The sequence below is a fragment of the Camelus ferus genome, chromosome 1, assembly GCF_009834535.1.
Source record: "Camelus ferus isolate YT-003-E chromosome 1, BCGSAC_Cfer_1.0, whole genome shotgun sequence".
In the NCBI taxonomy this organism is placed as follows: domain Eukaryota; kingdom Metazoa; phylum Chordata; class Mammalia; order Artiodactyla; family Camelidae; genus Camelus; species Camelus ferus.
In genome coordinates, this window is record NC_045696.1 from 5,643,757 (window position 1) to 5,653,171 (window position 9,415).

Sequence of the window (9,415 nt, forward strand, 5' to 3'; positions counted from 1 at the left end):
ACTGGGCGTCTAATGTCCTGCCTTTGTAGGTGACACTTTCCTCATGTACACCTACGGTTCAGCATTTTTTATTTATATTTGTTGCACACCTGTACCTTGACCCTTTTTCTGTCAATCTTCTTAGAAACAAGCATAATGGTATAATTCGTGTCCATTCAAGTGAGCTGTTCAGTCCTAATGAATGTATTTGTTACACCCGGAATATTTTATATTCGGACTATACAGAGGGGGCTGTACTCCCAGTGTTAATCCATTAACTTACCTTCATTTATTGACAAGGGAAACTTATTTATGATTTAGACCATACTATTTCCAAACATGTTTATGGGTTGGTGTGTAATACTTTTGACAAAAAGAGCAAATAATGGTTGATCTAAGAAAGAAATGGAAATTTTATTTGAACCAGGCTGAGGATTACAACCTGGGAGACAGCCTTTCAGAAAGCTCTGAGGGCAGTTCTGCCCATTAGAGGTCAAAGCACAGTTATGTAAGTTTTTTAGACAGAGGTTATATGTCAAACGTATTATTGACAGTTTACACAATCCAGATCTACACTACAAAGCAGTGGGGTCACTGCACCTTACCAGATTAAGACGGAAGGTTATCTTCTAAGGAGTCATGACCTTTCATGAGATTAAGAAGGAATGTCTCCTCAGGAGACTGGTTAATGCAGACGTATGATACACACCCAAGGGAGGGGGAGGCCCAACCAGCAGAGAAAGTTTTTATGTTTGAATTTTCTTGTCTTGCCAGAAAATACGAATTGTATTTCATCAATATCAACACACTTTTGAAAACTGAGAACAGTAAAATAAACTTCCAAAAGGGAGTGAAAGTCGTGGTGTAAAAAGAATTGCATTTAAAACCAAAGATGAGATACATACTACGACTGGCATAAGCTTTGATCTTTATGAAAACCACAGTGAGGGGGAAAGAGAAGGCAGGACAAAAGTGGGAGCAGGAGAGGGGAGGAGAGCTGGAATCCTTGGAGGCGCATACAGGGAGATGCACAAACCCACGTGGAAGGACAGAACTGCCCAGCTCTAAATGCAGAGACATTTACTAAAAGCGTTCCTGAAACGCTGCCCAGCATGGTACCACAGTCTCACGACGCCAACCCCACTCTACAGAGGATGGAGGAATTTTCAAGGGGTTCTTCCTTATGCCTCCCCACAACAAAAGCACAAATCATAACTTTAAATCGGAGCTACCTAAAAGTGCTTCTGTGGGGAATTACTCAATAAAAACATCATCTGTGCCCGTTACTTTGTAGTCATCTTGTTTTAAAATTATATGCATAGGAAGTTACAGGGTAATAAACTAAAATGCTAACCTTTTATCTCTGAGGAATGAGATTGTGGCCAATTTTTAAGTTTATTCTTGGCATTTTTTCTACTATGATTTCCTTTTTTGTTTGGGTTGTGTTGCTGTTGTCGTTTAGTGGAGGTCCTGGGGACTGAAGCTGGGACCTCGTGCATGCTAAGCACATGCCCTGCCTCTGAGCTACACCCACCTCCTCCCAATATTCTATAATGAACATACCTTTATAATCAGGAGAAAAAAAGGCTTTAAAATAAAAACAAGAAATCCATTTCCTGTAGTCTGGTAGACAAGATACTCTGTCACTCCTGCTGTAAAAAAGCTAAAAATGCTGTATTAACTATACAAACATATTTTTTAATCAGTTGCTCAGCTGGTAAACACCAGGGAAAGTGGGTGCCCAGGGTGGCAAGGAAGCAGAGCTCTGAAGTCAGCTTCTGCCTAGCGGGCATTTGCTAAGTATCCAAAAAGCCTTCAGGACAAAACCCAGAGGACAAAGTCAGCCCAAGTAGGTGCCCAACAGGGGGTCCTTCCCACAAACTGGGACATCCAGCCGCCGTGCGCTACCAAAATTGTCTTAACTCTGAACCTCTGTAGCCACAAGCAGCCCTCATCCTGCTGGAGAGTCTGAAATTGGGTTACCTGGTCTCTATAATCTAAAATTAAAGTTTAAAGAGATCTAGGCTGGTGGTACCCCCATGGCAGTAGAAATGCAAATCTTCTCAAGAAGAACCTACCTTTAACCCCGCCCTCAAGAAATTCCCCCAGAGAGGTAAGGAAAAAACACAAGAAAGCAAGGAGCAACAGGATCAGATTTGCAAACACTCTGCATTTTAGTAGTAGTATATGGGGACAAAGAAAGTCACCTGCAGCTTCAGTAAACAAAGGATGTCGTGGCCATAAAGCCATCAGTCACGGCAGGGGCCCCTGATGGTGCACCCTGAGGGGCACTCAGGACAGAGAAAGACAGGACACAGGCCCTAGATAATTAAGAAGCATATTAAAGGAATAATTTTAAAAGCCCAGACTCTTGCATCTTCCCATACATAGAAAAGCACTAAAATCATTAACTTGAGATGCCCATTTTTTGTGATTAGCAGTAATCTTTTGAAGTTCAACTACATGGTTGTTTTTTTTTTTCCAGCTAAAAACTCCTATATATCCTGGCTCCTGCTTTACTATTCTGGAACAGTCCTTCAGAGCTATCTGATAGGCTGCCTTCCCGGGCTATAGTCCTCAGGAGTAACAAAACATAATTCTCAACTTTTATGTTGTGCATTTTTTCCCCAGTTAAAAATACACAGAAAATAAATGTTTCAAGAAATAAAAGTTTTTAAAAATATGAATAAAAAGAACAATTACTCAGTATATGTAACAAAAACCTCAGAAGACATATACTACTTTAATTTAAATTAACTCAGTAAACAGGCTGAACAGCAGAAGAGACCAGACTGAAGAAAGTAGAAAGACTGAGCTGAAGAAATGATCCCTAGGAAAGCTCAGCGAGGCAAAAGGAAAATACCAGAATGAGGTTCACAGACACGAATAGAGAGAAAGAGTTTAACACATTGTTTCTGAAGAAGAAGGAAGAGAGAATGTGGTTGAACCCAAGTCCATGTGCCTGATGCCCGTGAGGCCAAACAAGCCGAGATGTCGCATTTTGGAGCAGAGAAACGTGTGCTGCGGGGCCCAGCAAGGAGGACGGGCCATTCGTCCTCAAAAGACTCCAACTTCCTGATGGGTCTTAGGGAAGAGTTTTTAAAGGCAAAATTTGGTGTGACTTTTTCTGACTGGTTGGTGAGGAGGTAACAGAGATGTTCCAGGAATCATGTGCTCAGCCTAAAGTTACCCTCCTCCACGTGGGGGGAGCCTTAGTTCCTGTAAAAAAAAACTCCAAGATGTGCATCAGATTGTTATGCATGCCCCTGGAGGAGGAACTAGGGCTCTGCTTTACTGCTGCTCTATTGTTTTGTTTTGTTGGGGGCGAAGGTAATTAGGTTTATTTATTCATTTATTTTAATGGAGGTGCTGGGGATGGAACCCAGGACCTCGTGCATGCTAGGCACGTGCTCTACCACTACAGCTATACCCTGCCCCCCCCTCAATTACTGCACTATTGTTCTTGACTGCTTTTCCTTTGTTTCTATATTTCCTCACTTTCCTAATTAGTAACCACTTGAATCTGCCCTTTGGAACCCAAGGAAGGTCTAGGAGACTGAAACTTTTTCCCTATAAATAAGAAACAGGGGACACAGAGGGGCTTGGGTACTCAAGGGCCCCACAGGGTCCTGATCGAGTTCAAGAATGGAGCAGGACTAATGTTTCCAGAACTGACAAAGAATATGAATCCGTTGATTTAGAAAGCCTAATAAACTCTAAACGAAATAAGCAGAAATAAAAAGAAATTCACCCCCAGCTAGATCACAATGAAAATGCAGAGCACCAAACACAAAGAGAAAATCTTAAAAGCGCCTACAAGAAAAAAGAAGCTTATCATCAAAGGCGCAGCAACTGCACTTCTCAGGAGCAACAAAGGAGGCAGGAGACTGGCCAGTATTTTTAACAGGCTGACAGAAGCACTGTTACCCCAGAATCATACACCTTCTGAAAGTACCAACAATAACGGAGAGCTCACTTCCACAGCACACACGTGAAAATTAGAACCATTCAGAGAAGACGAGCACCACCCCTGCACAAAGATGACATGAACCTTGTGAAGCATTCCATATTCGGGGGAAAAAAGAATGAGATGTATTTTCAGAGAAGTGAAAACAGTTTGCCACCATCAGAGCCTCTCCAAAGGAAATTCTAAAGCAGAGACTGAGACCCAGCAGGACACTGCGGGGCCCTCCCAGGTACAAAAGGCCCTCCATGTCCCAGCTTCTTGTTTATTGAAAAAGGCTTTAGTCGCCTAGGCCTTCCCAGAGTTCCAAAGAGCAGACTCGAGCAGTTACTAATTAGGGACGTGAAGGCAGGCAGAAACAAAGGAAAAGCAATCAAGCAAGGAAAGTAACAACAGTTTAAACAACAGTCAGCAGTAAAACAGAGTTCCCGTTCCTCCTCAAGGAATAAACGTAACCATCTGATGCAGACCTTTGAGTCCTTCTGTAGAAACTAAGACCCTCACCCAGGTGGAGGCTGGTGGCCATACACTGACCAACAGCAGCGGACACCAGACTGGTTGGAACCAGATGGCTAATGATTAAATTTTTCAGAACCACCTTGTTACCAATCAGAAGGAAGTCCGTGAGCTGCAACCCTCACCCTGAATGTTGCCTTTAAAAACCCTCCCCTACTCCCCTCATATTTAATTAAAACATAAGATAAAAACCCTCCCCTAAAAGCCGTCCATCGGGGAGTTCGGGTCCTCTGAGCTCAAGCTGCCCACTCTCCTTGCTCAGCACCCTGCAAATAAATAAACACTGTACATTCCTTCATCACAACCGGTGTCAGTAGGTTGGCTTTGCTGTGCCGTGGGCAAGCGGATCCAAACCCAGTTTGGTGACAAGATCAAACTTTTCCTGGAAAGGACCAGATACTACATATTTTCGGCTGCCTGGGCCAGGTACCCTGTGTCATAACCGTTGCTCAGCTCCACCGCTGCACCAGGAAAAAGCCCAGACGACGTGTAAACGGGCCTGACTACGTTCCAATAAAACAGACACGCTGCCGCCTACGGGCCACGTCCAGCTGCTGCCTAGTTTTTCAAATAGTGGTTTGTTAACCCTGTTCTAACATAGACTTCAGGCAGAAGGAGGGTATTTTGAGATAAAAGATCTCTCATGCAAGACAGTGGCAAATGTGTGAGTAATTCTAAACAGACATCACTGTTGTACACAAGTGCTGCCTCGAGGGGTTACAAAAACGGAAGCTGGAGCCCAGCATAGCTGTACCGCGTTAACTACACGCAGGTGCGCACAGGAGGGAAGTTAGGCTTACGCTGCAGATGGGGACAGTAAAATATTAACTTAAACATTGATAATTTTCTAGTGTAAGCACTAAAACAAAAAAATCAAATAACTTCAAAAAGTATGGCAGAGGGACGTGAAAAACAAAAGTAATGGTGAGATAATAGAAAATGTATGGTGGTCTCCGCCTCCGCTTCCCGGCCCGGAGCTCCTGGAACCCTGGGAATTCCTAAGTGACAGGAGCACCAGGAGCATCGTTTGTCCCAGCGTCTGGTCCCTTCCTGACACAGGACTCCTGAAACCCTTGTCACTCCCTGGGTGACAGGCGTGTCCTTTGTTCTAACGAGGTGACTGGGTGGCTCCTGGATGGGAGCTGATCGCCACAAAGAACAAGCCGTGGTTAGAAGCTTAGAACTTGCAGCCCTGCCCCACATTCTCAAGAGGGGACAAGGGCTGGAAATGGAGTTAATGATTGACCGCGCCTACGGGATGGAGCCGCCACGAAATCCCAGAAGTGCAGGGTGGGGAGCTTCTGGGTTGGTGACCACGTGAAGGTTTGGGGAGACTGGCGTGCCTAGAGAGGGCACAGAAGCTCCTGCCCCTTCCCACATACCCTCCCCACACATCGCTTCCTCTGCACATTCATCTCTGTCCTTTACCACATCTTTTTATAATTATCTGGTGAACAGAAAGTGAACGGTTTTCCTGAGTTCTGTGAGTCACTCTAGCAAATTAATCCAACCTGAGGAGGGGGCCGTGGGACCCTCTGACTTACAGCTGATCAGTCAGAGGCACAGGTGACAACCTGGACTTGGGACGGGCATCTGAAGTGGGGAGCAGTCCTATGGGCCTTAACCTGTGGGATCTGATGATCTCGCCAGGTAAAGAGTGTCAGAATTGAGTTAACTTGTTGGACACCCACTGGTGTCCCCGAGAATTGCTTGTTATGGGGTAAAAGCCGCACACATTTGGTGATCAGAAGTGTCAGGAGGAGAGTGTTCCGTGTGAGCAGTGAAGGGACTGCACGGGAGAAACACAGGAGGAGGAAAGAACTACAGGTTCTCCTGAAACAGCTGAAAAGGAGAAAAAAGAAAACAGAAAAAAGTGGAACAAATAAAAACAAAAATAAAAGCACAAAATAATATGGCATAAATCCGAATATATCAGTAATTTCAATATGTTCCAGTTAAAAGACAATATGGGTTAGATTTTTAAAATACAGCTGTGTGCTCTCTACACATATATCTAAGCCACTGAGATACAGAAAGTCACGGGGAGACAAAAGGCTTGCCAGGCAAAGGCCATTCAAATGAGAGTTGGTGTTTATCAAAAAAAACAGACCTGAAGGCAAAAATTATTACTGGAGAAAACACAGGTTACCGTAGAAAAGAGCCCAATCCACTAGGAAGCCGCATAAGTCCTACACATACATACATTTAAAAATAACTTAGAAGCACACAGCAAAACTTGACATAACTGCAAGTCTACATCACAGTGCCTTCATCAGTAATGGACAGCTCAGCAAATAAAAGAGCAGTAGTGTAACTACAGATAAGGATTTGGTAAGATACTGGTTAAGTCTGACCTAATGGACACACACACAGAAGACCACCCCCCACAATTTTAAAGCTTGTATTTCCCATCACATACGGAGCATTTACAATTGTATCCCAGTATATTTGGAAGTTGAGAAGAAATAGATAAATCCCCACACTAAGATGCCTAATATGACTCAAGAAGAAACATTAAACTGAATAACCCTACAATCACTAAAGAAACTGAAATCAGGAGTTAAAAACCTCCCAATAAAAATAAGAGAAAACCCAGCTTTTACCAGCAAGTTCAACATACCTGCAAAGAGTCAATCATTCAGACCTTAAGCAACCTGGCCCAGGATACAAAACCAGGAGAAACACTCTCTGGCTCACTCTCACAAGGCTTGCAGAACCCTGACACCAAAACCAGATGAAGAGAGGTGAGTCCACACTCATCACTTCTACTCAACATCATACTGGACATTCCCCCAGAGCGGTTAGGCACACAAAAGAAGAAAAAGTGTTCATTGGAAAGGAAGAAGTAAAACTCTCTCTGTTCACAGGTGACATGGTCTTATACATGGGAAATGCTAAGGAATCCACTAAAAAACTACTGAAACTGCTAAATGAGTTCTGAAGGTTGCATGAAACAAGATCAATGTACAAGTATCAATTTCTATACACTCGTAACAAAAAACCTGAAATTAAACTTCACAACAATTCCACTTATCATATTGAAAAGAATAAAATACTTAATGAATAAATTTAACAAAATAAGTACAAAACCTGTCATCTGAAAACTACAGAACACTGTTGAAAGAAACTAAAGATCTAAATAAATGGAAAGGCACCCATGTTCAGGGGTTGGAAGACTTGATGTCGTTAAGACAGCAGTACTCCCCAAACTGACAGACTCAACAGCCCCTACAGAATCCCAGCTTCTTTGTGGAAATTGAAAAGCTGATCCTAAAATTCATATGGAATTGCAAGGGACCTAGGATTGCCAAACGATCTTTAAAAAGAACAAAACTGGAGGGTTCATACTCCCCAATTTCAAAACTTATTACCAAGTAACAGTAATCAAAACATTGGGGAACAGGTGTGAGGACAGACACGTGGATGGAATAGAACTGCCAGTCCAGAAATAAGCCCACGTATCAACAGTCAACTGACTTTTGACAAGGTTACCAAGACCACTCAATGGGGAAATAACCTCGTCAATAAATGGTGCTTGGACAACTGGATATCCACATACAAAAGAATAAAGTTGAACCCTTACCCCTCTCTGTATATAAAATTAACTCAAAATGAACCAAAGACCTAAATGTAAAAGCTGAAACTCTTAGACAAAAACATAGGTGTAAGTCTTTGACCTTGGCTCTGGCAATGGATTCTTAGAGATGACACCAAAAGAACAAGCAACAACAAACATAACTGCAAAAGCTACACAATATTCATTCAATTTAAGATTGAACTCAGTGGCAGGAGTCAGTATTCTGAGGGTGGAAAGAGGGATGCACACACTTTGTGCTGCCGACGTGCGGGCAGAAAAGCGGACCCACCCAAACAAGAACAGTGAACCCAGAGAGAAAATGAGCCGTCTGCCCCGGGATCCGCAGGGTGTGCAGAGCACCACACACGGAGCTTTGGATCTGGTGACACCACCGATCAGCTGTGTCCTGAAGACTTGTAAGAGAGCAGCACCCTACAAGATTCTAGTAAGTGTTCATTGGTAACCCCTCAACTATGAAAATAATCTTCCTGTGAAAGGTATACATGGCCCTAGTAGAAAACGATTACCTGAGTTTTTCTTTTTTTAAATTAAATATTCCTGGGTAATTACTAAAGACATGCTGGGAGGGGTACAAAAAGGCCAAGAAACAGTCGGTGACCCTGAAGGCACTTGCCGCATTCACAGGAAGAAAATCCTTTATCACACACACAAAAACATCTAAAACATTAGGAATAAAAACAGGTAACAGCAGACACAAGTCAATACACAATTAGGTGGCAGATCAGTCATACTGATACTACTTAAGATGCTCAGGTGAGGAGAGGAAGGAAAAAGACAACACAATGCTCTAAGGTGGTCCAGAGAAGGCTTCATACAGTGTTAAAGCCAATTAAATATAGACTGACAGGAACATCAGCGTGCCCGGGTGCGCACGCACACACGCACACACACACACCGCCCCCACAGAGAGCTATGTTTGTGTAAGAAAAACCACGGGCGGCCAGAGTCTGACCAGGTCAGGGAAGAGTAAATGAGTTTAGTTAGCATTCCACCCACTTGCGGTGGCAACAGAAGAACTATATTAACCTCTGACAGAAATGACTGTGGATTTGTAAATAGAAAGATTTCCCTGCTTGACTTACCATAAATAGAAAGGAGAACGAACTTGCACGAAGAGAGCTTCAGCTGTACTTTAAATCAAACACATGTCTATTTTCATATGCAGCCATAAACTAGATCCTGGACCTTTAATAGAAGCACAAAACCTAGAGCTATCTATACAACTTTAGAGGAGCGAAGGGCACGAACGTGACATCAGGAGTCCCAGTTCTGTGGAGTCGGAGGCGACTCTGCTTCCTTCCTCCTTCTCTGTACTTTCCAAGCAGGATTAAAAACAAAACAAAAAAAAAGGCGACAAA

The 9,415-nt window shown here is 43.2% G+C and overlaps 1 non-coding gene across 1 annotated transcript; it reads left to right on the plus strand.

The window, feature by feature from the left end:
• The first annotated feature begins 3,947 nt into the window (after window positions 1-3,947).
• On the plus strand, window positions 3,948-4,053 carry LOC116666884. Its single transcript, XR_004323689.1, has one exon. It is a non-coding gene; the product is annotated as a U6 spliceosomal RNA (small nuclear RNA).
• The last annotated feature ends 5,362 nt before the right edge of the window (window positions 4,054-9,415 follow it).